At 41.9% G+C, this 15,498-nt stretch overlaps 1 protein-coding gene across 3 annotated transcripts in view; it reads left to right on the forward strand.

Moving 5' to 3' along the window:
• Positions 1 to 15,498, forward strand: part of LOC126282063 (transient receptor potential protein) — a 413,093-nt gene that overhangs the window by 154,420 nt on the left and 243,175 nt on the right. The window lies entirely within an intron of this gene.

Genomic DNA, 15,498 nt, shown 5'->3' on the forward strand with positions numbered 1-15,498 from the left:
ATCGACAGGAAGTGCAAAAGGGCTAAACAGGGATGGCTAGAGGACAAATGTAAGGATGTAGAAGCTTATCTCACTAGGGGTAAGATAGATACTGCCTACAGGAAAATCAAAGAGACCTTTGGAGAGAAGAGAACCAAGTGTATGAATATCAAGAGCTCAGATGGCAGCCCAGTTCTAAGCAAAGAAGGGAAGGCAGAAAGGTGGAAGGAGTATATAGAAGGTTTATACAAGGGTGATGTACTTGAGGACAATATTATGGAAATGGAAGAGGATGTAGATGAAGACGAAATGGGAGATACGATACTGCGTGAAGAGTTTGACAGAGCACTGAAAGACCTGAGTCGAAACAAGGCCCCCGGAGTAGACAACATTCCATTAGAACTACTGACGGCCTTGGGACAACCAGTCCTGAGAAAACTCTACCAGCTGGTGAGCAAGATGTATGAGACAGGCGAAATACCCTCAGACTTCAAGATGAATATAATAATTCCAATCCCAAAGAAAGCAGGTGCTGACAGATGTGAAAATTACCGAATTATCAGTTTAATAAGCCACGGCTGCAAAATACTAACGCGAATTCTTTACAGACGAATGGAAAAGCTGGTAGATGCAGACCTCGGGGAGGATCAGTTTGGATTCCGTCGAAATGTTGGAACACGTGAGGCAATACTGACCTTACGACTTATCTTAGAAGAAAGATTAAGAAAAGGCAAACCTACGTTTCTAGCATTTGTAGACTTAGAGAAAGCTTTTGACAATGTTGACTGGAATACTCTTTTTCAAATTCTAAAGGGGGCAGGGGTAAAATACAGGGAGCGAAAGGCTATTTATAATTTGTACAGAAACCAGATGGCAGTCATAAGAGTCGAGGGGCATGAAAGGGAAGCAGTGGTTGGGAAAGGAGTGAGACAGGGTTGTAGCCTCTCCCCGATGTTCTTCAATCTGTATATTGAGCAAGCAGTAAAGGAAACAAAAGAAAAATTTGGAGTAGGTATTAAAATTCATGGAGACGAAGTAAAAACTTTGAGGTTCGCCGATGACATTGTAATTCTGTCAGAGACGGCAAAGGACTTGGAAGAGCAGTTGAACGGAATGGACAGTGTCTTGAAAGGAGGATATAAGATGAACATTAACAAAAGCAAAACGAGGATAATGGAATGTAGTCAAATTAAATCGGGTGATGCTGAGGGAATTAGATTAGGAAATGAGACACTTAAAGTAGTAAAGGAGTTTTGCTATTTAGGAAGTAAAATAACTGATGATGGTCGAAGTAGAGAGGATATAAAATGTAGACTGGCAATGGCAAGGAAAGCGTTTCTGAAGAAGAGAAATTTGTTAACATCGAATATAGATTTATGTATCAGGAAGTCGTTTCTGAAAGTATTTGTTTGGAGTGTAGCCATGTATGGAAGTGAAACATGGACGATAACTAGTTTGGACAAGAAGAGAATAGAAGCTTTTGAAATGTGGTGCTACAGAAGAATACTGAAGATAAGGTGGATAGATCACGTAACTAATGAGGAGGTATTGAATAGGATTGGGGAGAAGAGAAGTTTGTGGCACAACTTGACTAGAAGAAGGGATCGGTTGGTAGGACATGTTTTGAGGCATCAAGGGATCACATATTTAGCATTGGAGGGCAGCGTGGAGGGTAAAAATCGTAGAGGGAGACCGAGAGATGAGTACACTAAGCAGATTCAGAAGGATGTAGGTTGCAGTAGGTACTGGGAGATGAAGCAGCTTGCACAGGATAGAGTAGCATGGAGAGCTGCATCAAACCAGTCTCAGGACTGAAGACAACAACAACAACATAGCAAAATTTAAATTGTCATTGTTCAGTTCACTTTTTATTCGAAAACTCTTGATTTGAGACTTGAAATAGAAAGAAGTTGTAGTAAAAATAAATAAAAAGGTACAAAGTTATATAAGACAGAAAACGCAATTTTCTGAAGGAAAGGTAAAATTTAAAAAAAAAATTCAGAACGAAAATTTATCAAATATCTCTTCAATACTCCGTCGAGCTTACATAAAACATGCTTCTCTTATTTCTAAGCCGCGTGGGATTAGCCGAGCGGTCTAGAGCGCTGCAGTCATGGACTGTGCGGCTGGTTGCGGCGGAGGTTCGAGTCCTCCCTCGGGCATGGGTGTGTGTGTTTGTCCTTAGGATAATTTAGGTTAAGTAGTGTGTAAGCTTAGGGACTGATGACTTTAGTAGTTAAAACAAAGAGAAGTCGTCGGCTCCCACTATCTCTCCCACACAGGCATTTGAGTTTCTTTCCCTACAAGCGCTATCACTGCTACCGGTAATTCTACCATTTACTAGGTTGATTATGTACTGTCCTGAAACTACCGAACCGTAGTCTTGGTAGAGCGCAACAACGACTGATGAACTCTTGCATAGAGCAGAACCGGCACGGAGTGACGTAGCTCTACCTGTCATCCAAGATTAATTTGGCTCCATGCCCAGACGGCCTAGAACAATATTGTTGCTGCCAGAAGCGTACCGCTCTTACCCCACTATTGGCATAAGACCGGCTGATTTGACTTCTTCTGTAAAATTACTTCTCATTAAAATTTTCAGGACTAACATATTGTACCAATTAAACAATGATTACTCTTGCTAAATCTGACAATCTCTGTGTTAAATATTTTAGCTCCAGAGGGCATTGGAGTATTAGCTACCCGCTCTTCTCCTACTTTCCCCTTTAGGAGAGTTAATAGGGTATACATCAATAAGGAATAATAACAAGGTAGGCAAATAACTTTCTCAAACGGCTTGGTTTAGTAAAAAATTAAAAAGTTAATCTTGCTCGCTTTACAGTGAGTCTTAGTTCTACTCCGCTACATATCTTCAAATCCGTTCGAGCAACTAGATAGATGATACATGTCATATTCGAAGCAAATTTACTCGTGCCACAAAGAACATCTAATGAGTACAATCCGCATGCAACTACATCTTTCCTTCCGAAGATTCGTCGAAAAACCTGCTCGGTTTATACCTAAAATGTGTTTTTTTTTTTCGGGAATTCATTTTGATGCATACCACGCATACGATAACATAGCCTCAAAAATCGGAATGAAAATTCATCGTGAGTTAATCTGTGAATCATTTGTGTATTCGTACGTTGGGCAATGCTTGCTGGGTTTCAAGAAGCAGATTGCGATTTTGAAGCATCGAAATAAAGTTATTAACAGGCCGATAAAAATAAGCATCGTATGTTTGGCACACGTGTGCATTACTTCTACAGTGCTAGCCGGTTGACCCTTGTCTTCTACAAACGTGCTATCATACTTGAGGGTATTAGTTTTTTCACCCCAGTAACTTAGTATCAGAAGAACTTGTTATCAACAACGTATGGCTTTAAATAGTTCTCGAGATATATTTTATAATCTGAATTTGTTACTTTCCTGTATTTGGGGCCAGTGATATGAACATTTTTAACTTGTCGGTTAAACAATTGTCTCTGTCTATAACCCCAGGACTAAATTAATTGTTAGTTTCTTCTAAGGAAAGTATTATTCGGAATTGTTTTCATACAACAAGACTTAAAATTTTTGTTCTTTACTAATCCAAGTCGTCTGAGAAATTTATATTCCTAACTTTTTATTGTTCCTTACTGATTTACTTATCTTATTAACCCTGTTATACTTACTAATTTCGAAGCGGAAAAAAATTAAAGTTAAGAAAACCTGTAGAATGCATCTCAGAATCGATCAGAGGTTCCGTGTTTCCCAGCCAAATGCCTTTATTGCTACGCTAACGGCACTTTCGATCAGCAGCGTTTACCTTATGGTTACATAAGCGGCAGTCGCATAAGATGTTTTTCCTCTATTTCTATGAAAATATGATTGCAGACCACATATGCAATGAGGTGACCAAAACTCAACATCTACATCTTCAGCGATACTCTGCAATCCACCTTAAGTCAAAGAGAACGAGGTGAAACAACTGTCTGCATGCCTCCGTATTCAGTCTCGTGTCTTATGTTCGTGTCTCATGCGTGTAATGTGAGTTGGAGGCAATTCAACCAGTCGGCAGTCAGCTTCAGATGCCGGTTCTCTAAAATTTCTCCATACGTTTCTCCCTCCAGGGATTTCCATTTGAATTCCCTAAGCATCTCCGTAACACTTGCATGTTGTTTGAACCTAGCAGTAAAAAATCTAGCAACCCACCTCTGAATTGCTTGTATGTCTTCCTTTAATTCGACCTGGTACGGTTCCCAAATACTTGAGCAGTATTCAAGAATACGTCACACCGTCGTCCTATATGCAGTCGCCTTTACAAGTAAACCAGTCTCCAAAAATTCACCCAACAAACTGATGCCAACCATTAGGCTTTCCTACCACAGTTGCCATATGCTCGTTCCACTTCAACTCGCTTTGCGACGTCACGCCCAGATATTTAAACGCCGTGACAGTGTCAACTAATGGTGTATCCGAACATGAAGGGTTTGCGTTTCCTATTCATCCGCGTTAACTTCCTTTTTCTCTACGTTTAGAGCAAGCTGCAATTCATCACGCGAACTAGAAATTTAGCCTACGTCATCTTGTATCCTTGTACAGTCACTGAACTTCGACACCTTACCGTACACCAGTGGATCATCGGCAAACACTCAGAGATTGCTGCCCCGCCTTTCCGCCACATCATTTATGTACATAGAGAATAATAGAGATCCTGTCACACTTCCCTTGGGCACTACAGGCGATACTCTTGTCTCTGATGATCATTCGCCGCCGAGACAACATATTGTGTTCTTTAACTTAAGAATACTTTCCGCCACTTCCATTTTCCTTTCCTGGGCTACTATGATTGGCAATGTCTCTGCCCCGTATATCATAGCAGGACTTACCACCGACTTGTACACTTTCCCTTTCAACCCAATGCTCACCTTCTTGTCACACAACACTCCACTCATTTTCCTCCAGTTATTCCAACCTCAATTTATTCGGTGTTGTATCTCGCTTTCCAGTCCTCCGTCCATCTGCATGTACGACCCCAGGTATTTAAATTTGCAGACCGATTTCAGCTCATCAACCTGAATCTTGCAAGACCTCATTTGAACATCCTTCAATGCCAAATATTCTGACTTTGTCCTGCCAATTTTCATCCCTCTTTCTTCTAGTGCCTTCCTCCAACCCTCCAGCTTTTCCTCAAGTTTGTCGATGCTCTGCTCACCAAGAACCACACTATCCGCAAACATCACATTCCACGGCGCTTCCTTCTTCACATCTTTCACCAGCGCATCCATAATCATATCAAAGAGGTAGGACTAAGCGCAGACCCTTAACTTTTACTGGAAACTCCTTTATCATGCTACTACTACTTCACCTGTGTCATTGCTCCTCTGTACATTTCCTTCACTAACCTCACATACTTCTCTGGCACACACTCCTTTCTCATGCTTCTCCATATGTCGTCCCTTGGGACTCTGTCATGTGCTTTCTCTAAATCAATGAAAGCTATATGTAGATCGGCTTGTAGCTCCTCATGTCTCTCCACTATCCGCCTTACTAAACCGATCATTGACTGGAAATGATTATGTTCGACTACTTCGAGAACATTTGCAGCAAATCATGTTCCCAAACAGCGATGGATGACGATGCGCTGTGTCACCAGGACACAGTTGTTCGCGACTGGTTTCAAGAAATTTCTCAACAATTCGAGCGAATGATTTGGCTGTCCAGGTAGCGCGACACGTATCCCATCTAATTTTTATGGGACACGATCGAGAGGTCCTGCATCGGCAAAACTTTCGCAATTATGAGCGGCTGTAGAGTCATCATGGCACAATTTTTTTGCAGGGGATCTTGCAGCGACTTGTTGAGTCCATGCCACGTCGAGTTGCTGCACTACGGCGGCAAAAGTAGGTGCGACACGATATTAGAAGGTATCCCATGACTTTTGTCACCTCACTGTATCATGAAAAATGTTCAGTTTTGAATTGTCTGTCGATTTCGTTAATATTGGTGGCAAGAGGGCGGGGGGGAATGATGAACAAAAACATCTTAGAGTCCATTATTTTAGGTTGTACACAAGCTACCTCCCAAATATGAGCCACTTAGGTAGCTCGTGTCTGAGACGTTCCTCTTGTAAGTACTAAATTTTGCTCCTTGCACGCATCCGAATCTCCTACTCGGATTGAATCCACGCGATGCAAAACGACTATTGGTACCGGGGCCACAAAGTTGCCAAATCAAGGAAACGGCAGTCGGTATATAGGCCAGGAAAGAGAAGGTTGGCAGCTAGGGAAGTTGATCCCGTTCTTCGCTCCGTATCGGAAGAGAGCGCGGCGTTCCAGAAGCCGGCGAGCAGACCAGGTAACAGGATCAGCGCGCTAATCCCGGCCTGGCTCGCGGATTAGGCCCGCGCATCGCGGCACGCAGCGACTCAGGCCGGCACACATTCTGGGGCAGCCGGCCGCAGTTACTGCGGCTGCGGCCTCTCATCACACACCTTCTGGGCTCACACCGACAAAAGCCCGATCCATGACTTCTTCCAGAGGCAAGTAACAGTAAGTTCGTCAAAGTAGCCGTCCACAGAGTACTGCAGTCTCTGCCGACAACCAGACCAGTAGACGTCATCACTCTAGTAAAACGCATGCCTGGCCTCCACGGTCAGCCGTAGAAATATCAAATGTTGAAATGTGTGTGAATCCGTAAGGCACAAAACTACTGAGGTCATCTGTCCCTAGATTTACATACTACTTGTTGTGTACATAGTTCCGCGTAGTCAGCGCGTACACAACTTTCCCACTAGAGAACGCACTGTCTTAGAGACGGACCAAATTCTGCTTCCGCAGATCCGCGTATTAATATGTCACGCAGCCAATGAGATTGCTGCTAACGTAGAACCTTTTCTCCTCGCGGATCACACTCTCGCAGTGATACCTGAACGCTCGAGGTATTATAACGAGTGTACAGACCTCCGATTAGTTAGTCTGCATTGGTCTGCACCAGTCTGTACCAGTCTGCATTAGTCTGCATTAGTCTGTAGTCAAGTTTCAGTCTGCGCCTAATAAGATTATCGTATTGTTGTACATAGCCATGAAGAGAAATGTATAAACACTTTGTCAAGTATCAGAGATATGTGAGAATAAGGTTAACGTACCAAGACCAAAGGAACTTCAGATTGTCAATTGTAAATAGCATCCAGAATCAAGTTAAGTATTTTTATGCTTGTTATTATCTTTAATAAATGTGTGTGAAAATTAATCAAGTTCTGTTTAAAGTTGGTCACCGTCAACCTGCTACTCTAAGCGTGCAAGAGGCATTTCTATCGTCTGACCTAACGGCAGAAGATAAACACGCCACGGTAAAACCACGAGACATATTGCTGTCACTCGCCTACTTCGTTAGAGCGACAAGTCAAATAATCTGATGTTGTGTGTACCGAAGGTCTTACAGTACGCACACCACACTACTTAAAGTAACTTATGCCAAGAACAACACACGCACACCCATTCCCAAGGGAGAACTCGAACCTACGGCGGGAGAGACCCTGCAAACCGTGGCATGGCGCCTCAAACCGGGTGGAGGGAGGGTTCTAAAACTGCCACTTTTTATATAAATGAGCTGCTTAATTTCGAGACGTGTCATCCAGCAAGAATTTAATTTTGTTGATTTTATGCATTATAAATGTATTGTGATAGCCTGCGACTGGAAACAATGGCCGCGCGGGATTAGCCGAGCGGTCTAACGCGCTGCAGTCATGGACGGTACGGCTGGTCCCGGTGGAGGTCCGAGTCCTCCCTCGGGCATGGGTGTGTGTGTTTGTCCTTAGGATAATTTAGGTTAAGCAGTGGGTAAGCTTAGGGACTGATGACCTTAGCAGTTAAGTCCCATAAGATTTCACACACATTTGAACAATTTTTTTTTTTTTTAAGACAATGGACCTGATTGTAAATAACTTTTCCCCATCAGTGACGATTTTCTTTTATTCGTATTTTACACGAAGCGTTTCGGCAACGTTTCCCATCTCCAAGTGCGATTTCTCTGTGTAGTATACCATTTTTACGTAATGTTTTTGGTGTGTGAGGTGCAAACATTGCACAAAAATGGGTTAGTGCACAGAGACAACGCTTATAAAAATGGGAAACATTGGCGAAACACGTCTTGTAATAAAAGAAAATCGTTAGCAGAAAGGTTATTTCGTAGTGACACAAAAAATTTATTATATCCCTATAGAACTGATGGTTATTCGCTCACTTTTGAAAGTGTCGCCTTAATAACATTCTGTAATGTATAAAATCTATGTACTCTGGCTTTCAGAGCCGGGGGGACGGGGGGGGGGAGGAGGAGGAGGGTGTCATTCTAGCCCGCCTCCCACACCCCGACACACAATGCACTCCTTACGGGCACATATGTTGGCCTCTTAATACAGATAGGTTACTTTATTAATCACGCAGTGCCTGATGGGAGAAGTAGGATTGGTAGAAATCGCAAGACAGCGAAATATTTTGATTCAAATGCTTCAAATGGCTCTGAGCACTATGGGACTTAACATTGGAGGTCATCAGTCCCCTAGAACTGAGAACTACTTAAACCTAACTAACCTAAGGACATAACACACATCCATGCCCGAGGCAGCATTCGAACCTGCGACCGTAGCGGTCGCGCGGTTCCTGACTGAAGCGCCTAGAACCAATCGGTCACAGCGGCCGGCGGGACTGATGACCTCAGATGCTAAGACCCATAGTGCTCAGAGCCATTTGAACCAGTTTTGTAAGCAGTCTCTTTAGTAGACCTGTTGCATCTTGTAAATGTTGCGCCAGTAAATAGCAATCCTCGGTTTGCTTTCATATTATCCGGTGTTCCGTGATCGTTCCAATTTATGTTATTCGTATTTGTAATTCCTAAATATTTATTTCAATCTACAACCTTTATATTTGTGTGATTTATCGTGTAACCGATAACTTTCGAGCGACATAACATTATTCCTTTTGCTGCGAAACATGTTTAAGCCTCTGTAAAGTCTAACTCACAAGCACACATGCGTAACATTGCGCCTTAACAAGGCGACAGAAATTTCCTTAGACAGTGGGGTAAACTTTCTGGTGACATGCAATTCAACGGCCGCAACAACAGCACAAAAAGAAACAGCAATCAAAGTACCTTTACTTCGTGATTTCTTGCTGAATCTACAAAAAGAGTTACGTAGCTAAAATTGTTTCATCGAGTTTTTCTACTTTGACGGCATAGTTTCATTTTAAAAGGCGAAGTTGATACCTGTAACTTGATTATTAATTAAGCTGTGGAATCTCATTGCTGGTTTTTCTTTTCCATGAGCCCCTGGCCACTTTCCATATTACGAAAGTCTTTACCAGTTTAATAACAATCTCAGCTGTAAAATTTAGACTCCTTACCCAGCGTACTTCATGGAATATTAATATTTTGTGCCTTATTAAAAAGACTAACCATAGAACGTCGTCAAAGTGTCCAAGTGGTTTTTCGTGTTTGCTTCTCTTACTAGAGTGGCAAAATTGAGTTGGTATTAGATGACTTCAATAAGCAAGTCATTCGTTACAAAATTTGAGATTTGTATGCAGTGCCGGAAGCTGTACACATTATAAGGAAGCAGCTGCCAGTTTTGCGACGTAAGGTAGAGAAGAGCTAAGCTGGTACTCCTCGAAGAAAATTTTGAAGTCAGTGGGCTTCGTGTAGAATAAGGTTCAAATAAGAGATTGGTGGTATTCGACTACGAATACATTGTTGATGATGAACCCGATTCTTGTAAATATGATAGCCATTATAGAATCAAGAAAAGAAATATTTCACCTTGGCAAATCTTGACTCGATAAGTACAGTAAATGCTAGCAACAGGTCGAGGAGTTAGGTGCTACACCTTGGGAAACTGCCTCTAGAAAATTAATAGTCACCGCTCTAGGATTTTCTGACAGAAATTCTCCTTCAGTTCTCTGCTAAATCGGCCCAAGCAGATTACTATGGGCAGATAAATTTCACTGTTTTTGGGAAATGATGATAAGAACTGGTATTGCCAAATCTTTGCCCTTATTCAGTTGTTGTCTCAGACAACGCATCCTATCACAATGTTATAGGTCAGTTTTGGCGAGTGCTACTTCTGCTGCCATGTGGAACTCTTGAAAGTTGGTGTTCCGAGACAACCACACCACATGCAGCTACAGAAAACAAGCCAAGACGAGAGTGAATCACTATTATATCATCAAGATTAAAGTCTCAACGAAGATTATGAGAACCAGTGCGCTATACATCAATTCTGTATTCAATCACCTGTGCAGTGTGTCTTTCAGGCCTCATCTGCTTAGTGAAAGCAATTTATAAAACGGGTGAAAGACATAACGTAGAACAGTTACCGGCTAGTTCCTTTGCTACCAGTATTTTCATAGGTTTTTGAGAAAGCCGCGTATAGAAGAAAAGTGGTGCATCTAAGTACATGTAATTTGATGACAGACCCTCAGTTGGCGTTCAGGAAAGGAGTATCCACAGAAAACACTATTCATTTCTGTGAGAGGCACTAGCAGGAGTAAACGATAGGTTGAGCGTCGGAGGTATGTTCCTCGTTTTAGAAACAGCATTTGATAATGTAGACCATACGACATTTTTCTTAAGTTAGAAAATAATAAGATGGTCAAAGCAGCGCACCACTTCATATGTGGAAAGAAAGAAGCAGAAAGTTGTCTTCCAGTGCCTACAAACAGGGAAGATGTAGGAATCTCACTGGAGTCGTGTAAAGTGGGTGGTTCGACAGGACTGTTTTCCGGATCCCTTACTTTTCTTGATAATCAGTGATCTTACCATAAACATGAAAGATGACACAAAAACTGTTCTCCTTGCAGACGACACAAGTATTATTGTGAAAGGCGTAAGACGTAATATAAATGGTGTTGCAAACAGGCTGGTCAGTAACATCATGACGCGGGCTTCAGACAACAGATTAAGGCTTAACTATCATAAAAAGTTATGCATAACGTTTCTCTCGTGGAACTCTTATAAACGCGAAATTTTACTGTCAGAAGGGGGCCAACAGTCAACAGGACTGACGGCAGATGAAATAATTCACCAAAATATCATTTTCGCGATTTTGTGTAGAAGCTAAATGATGCTGTCTTCGCTCTAAGAAAGACCTTAAAATAGTCGTCTCTGTCTCTGAGACTGAAACATGAACATTTACTTGTACGGTATTATATTTTGGAACAACTCTGAGCGCTTTAAGAATATTCTTAGCCCAGAAAAGGCAGACTAACCTGCGTTGTCAATTCACGAAATTCGTGTGTGTCCTTTTTCAAATGTCTAGTTCTGTCAGCCTCCTACATATATTCAGTCACAGGATTTGTTGTTGGCAGTATTGATTCATTCAGTAGTAATTTATGATTCATTCAATGAACAAATGAAGAGACATGCGCCGAGATCAGTGAAGGAAACCTAACACCCAAGTACACAATGAGCAGAACGATTATTGCTAATAGAATAAATTCACACTCCTTTGACTAGAAGCAGAAATTCAAAAGAATACAAAAATAGTTCATCAGTCGAAGTCTCTGTCTTACTAAACACTTCTGATAGTTCAAGTCAGAGTTGTATTGTTCAACTAGATACGACAGAGTCAAAGCTTCAGGGCCCAGAAAGTGAGACGACTGTCTTTAAGCAGAATCATCGTAACGAGCCGAGACGCCATAGCCTCGAAGACACGAGTTCCGAGACACCAAGACTTGCCTAGCCAGGATGTGTTGGTGGATTCACGTAGCTCCGGAAGGCTGCGATCCCATGTTGGATAGCTGGCTGGATGCAATTGGCGCATACTAGCCGGGCGACGCGGTTGAAATGCTCGGGGATAATTTGCGGCCACGTGATGTGGTTCGAGAGTAAATAGATCTGCGCTAGCTACGCGTCCAACGGGTAATACCATTGGCATCTATCGGCGTCGCGAGCGTCCAGGGCAGCAGCGATGGTGTCCGGGGAGGTTGTGTACAACACGCATCGCTATTTTTATTGCAGTGCCACCACACTTGGTTTTGCGATGTTGTGGCCCCAACACTCTTGGGCATAGCAGTCCCCGGGGGCAGCACGGCCATGCTGGTGGGCTATGACACCTACATCTACATGGATACTCTGCAAATCACATTCAAGTGCCTGGCAGAGGGTTCATCGAACCACCTTCACAATTCTCTATTATTCCAATCTCGTACAGCGCGCGGAAAGAATCAACACCTATATCTTTCCTTACGAGTTCTGATTTCCATTATTTTATCGTGGTGACCGTTCCTCCCTATGTAGGTCGGTGTCAACAAAATATTTTCGCATTCGGAGGAGAAAGTTGGTGATTGGAATTTCGTGAGAAGATTCCGTCGCAACGAAACACGCCTTTCTTTTAATGATTTCCAGCCCAAATGCTGTACCATTCTGTGACACTCTCTCCCATATTTCGCGATAATACAAAACGTGCTGCCTTTCTTTGAACTTTTTCGATGTACTCCGTCAGTCCTATCTGGTATGGATCCCACACCGCGCAACAGTATTCTAAAATAGAACGGACAAGCGTAGTGCAGGCAGTCTCCTTAGTAGGTCTGTTATATTCTCAAAGTGTCCTGCGAATAAAACGCAGTCTTTGGTTAGCCTTCCCCACAACATTTGTTATGTGTTCCTTCCAATTTAAGTTGTTCGTAATTGTAATACCTAGGTATTTAGTTGAATTTACGGCTTTTAGATTTGACTGATTTATCGTGTAACCGAAGTTTAACGAGTTCCTTTTAGCAATCATGTGGATGACCTCACACTTTCCGTTATTTAGGGTCAACTTTTCGCACCATTCAGATGTATTTTCTAAATCGTTTTGCAGTTTGTTTTGATCTTCTGATGATTTTATTGGTCGATAAACGACAGCGTCGCCTGCAAACAACCTAAGACGGCTGCTCAGATTGTCTCCCAAATAGTTGGTATAGATAAGGAACAGCAAAGGGCCTATAACACTACCTTGGGGAACGCCAGAAAACACTTCTGTTTTACTCGATGACTTTCCTTCAGTTACTAAGAACAGTGACCTCTCTGACAGGAAATCACAAATCCAGTCACATAACTGAGACGATATTCCATAAGCATGCAATTTCACTACGAGCCGCTTGTGTGGCACAGTGTGAAAAGCCTTCCGGAAATCCAGAAATACGGAATCGATCTGAAATCCCTTGTCAATAGCACTGAACACTTCGTGTGAATAAAGAGCTAGTTGTGTTTCACAGGAACGATGTTTTCTAAACGCATGTTGACTGTGTGTCAATAGACCATTTTCTTCGAGGTAATCCATAATGTTCGAACACAATATATGTTCTAAAATCCTGCTGCATATCGACGTCAACGGTATGGGCCTGTATTTAGTGGATTCCTTTCTTGAATATTATAGTGACCTGTGCAACTTTCCAGTCTTTGCGTACAGATCTTTCGTCGAGAGAACGGTTGTATATGATTGTTAAATATGGAGCTAATTCATCAGCTTACTCCGAAAGGAATGTACTTGGTATACAGTCTGGACCAGAAGACTTGCTTCACTACTCCGAGGTTATTTACTTCTACGTTACTCATGTTGGTAGCTGTTCTTGATTCGAATTCTGGAATATTTACTTCGTCTTCTTTTGTGAAGGCATTTCGGTAGGCTGTGTTTAGTAACTCTGCTTTGTTAGCACTGTCTCCGATAGTATCTCCATTGCTATCGCGCAGAGAAGGCATTGATTGTTTCTTGCTGCTAACATACTTCACATACGACTAGAATCTCTTTGGATTTTCTGCCAGGTTTCGAAACATAGTTTCGTTGTGGAAACTGTTATAGCCATCTCGCATTCAATTCCGCGTTAAATTTCGAGCTTCTGTAAAAGATCGCCAATGTTGGGGATTTTGCGGCTGTTTAAATTTGGCCTGTTTGTTTCGTTGTTTCTGCAACAGTGTTCCAACCCGTTTTGTTTACCAAGGAGGATCAGCTCCGTCGTTTGTTAATTTATTTGGTATAAATCTCTAAATTGCTGCCGATACTATTTCTTTGAATTTAAGCCACCTCTGGTCTACACTTACATTATTAATTTGGAATGAATGGAAATTGTCTCTTAGGAAGGCGTCAAGTGAATTTTTATCTGCCTTTTCGAATAGGGGTATTTTTCGCTTATTTTTCGTGTATTTGGGATTACAATATTCAATCTCGCTACGACCACTCTGTGTTCACTAATCCCTGAATCGGTTTTGATGCTTGTTATTAACTCAGGATTATTTGTTGCTAAGAGGTCAACTGTGTTTTCACAGCCGTTTACTATTCGTGTGGGCTCATGAACTAACTGCTCGAAATATTTTCAGAAAATGGAGAATGCGTTTAGCACAATTTCGGATGATATTTTATGCGTACCTCCGAAATTAAACATGTATTTTCGCCAACATATCGACAGTAATTTTAAGTCACCACCAACTATTATCGTATGAGTCGGGTACATGTTTGAAATGACAGACAGCCACAGGAGAAAAACCGTGTATACCTGGACAACAGTTCCTTAAGCGTTGTACAGAAAGGTGTGCATTATACAGCAGGTTTCCTGCAAAACTGAACAAATTTGGTTACACATTGCAAGTTTTCCTTGTGGAACATTGCTTCTTTTCTGCGTTCTCGCTTCCCACGCCCGGGTTCCCGGGTTCGATTCCCCGCGGGGTCAGGGATTTTCTCTGCCTCGTGATGGCTGGGTGTTGTGTGATGTCCTTAGGTTAGTTAGGTTTAATTAGTTCTAAGTTCTAGGGAACTGATGACCATATATGTTAAGTCCCATAGTGCTCAGAGCCATTTGAACCATTTTTTGCTTCTTTTCTGTAGAGGAGTACTTCGCAGTAATTGAGAACTTGTCTCTCTAATGTGTTATTTATTCATAAACTCCCTTTTTTGTGTTTTATTAATTCTTTGTCTTTCTTTATAAATTTTCTAATCAGTAACATGTAAAGCGTGTGCTGACTTGCTCTGTGATAAAGTAGCTTATACTTGCAAGGTCGCATCTGATAAATAAATTAAATAAGTACACCTTGAGTGTAATTGAACCTGCCTGGATGAAAATAAAAACTGTGTTCAGGGAGCACACTATACCTGCGGATATGTCTGCAGAAAGACTTAATAAACATCCAAATCTGTCCTTGCTGCCTCTCCCTGGAGGGTTTCACGGGGTATTATCGTAAGGTAGCAACTACAGAAAGAGTACCGGCTGAACGTTGGTGTTATGGAAGACGCCGTCGACACCGTCGTTTGTAATGAAGACAAAGCTGACTCTAGGGACGATGACGTATCGAAGAACTCCAATACATGTGTTGCAGTTGATTGACTTGTCCCAGGTTTGATACTTTTTGTTTGCTTTTAACGTTTTACTTTGTATGTATACGATATGTAGTAGAAAATTAATGTTTATCAAGAATATTGTACTATCATCTTTTACATCCCTATTGTTGGCTCTAGTCACATCATTATGTCACGTGACAAACACTTAATTTTTGTAATTGTGTGTGATCACC

This window comes from Schistocerca gregaria, chromosome 7 (assembly GCF_023897955.1).
Source record: "Schistocerca gregaria isolate iqSchGreg1 chromosome 7, iqSchGreg1.2, whole genome shotgun sequence".
Classification (NCBI taxonomy): Eukaryota; Metazoa; Arthropoda; class Insecta; order Orthoptera; family Acrididae; genus Schistocerca; species Schistocerca gregaria.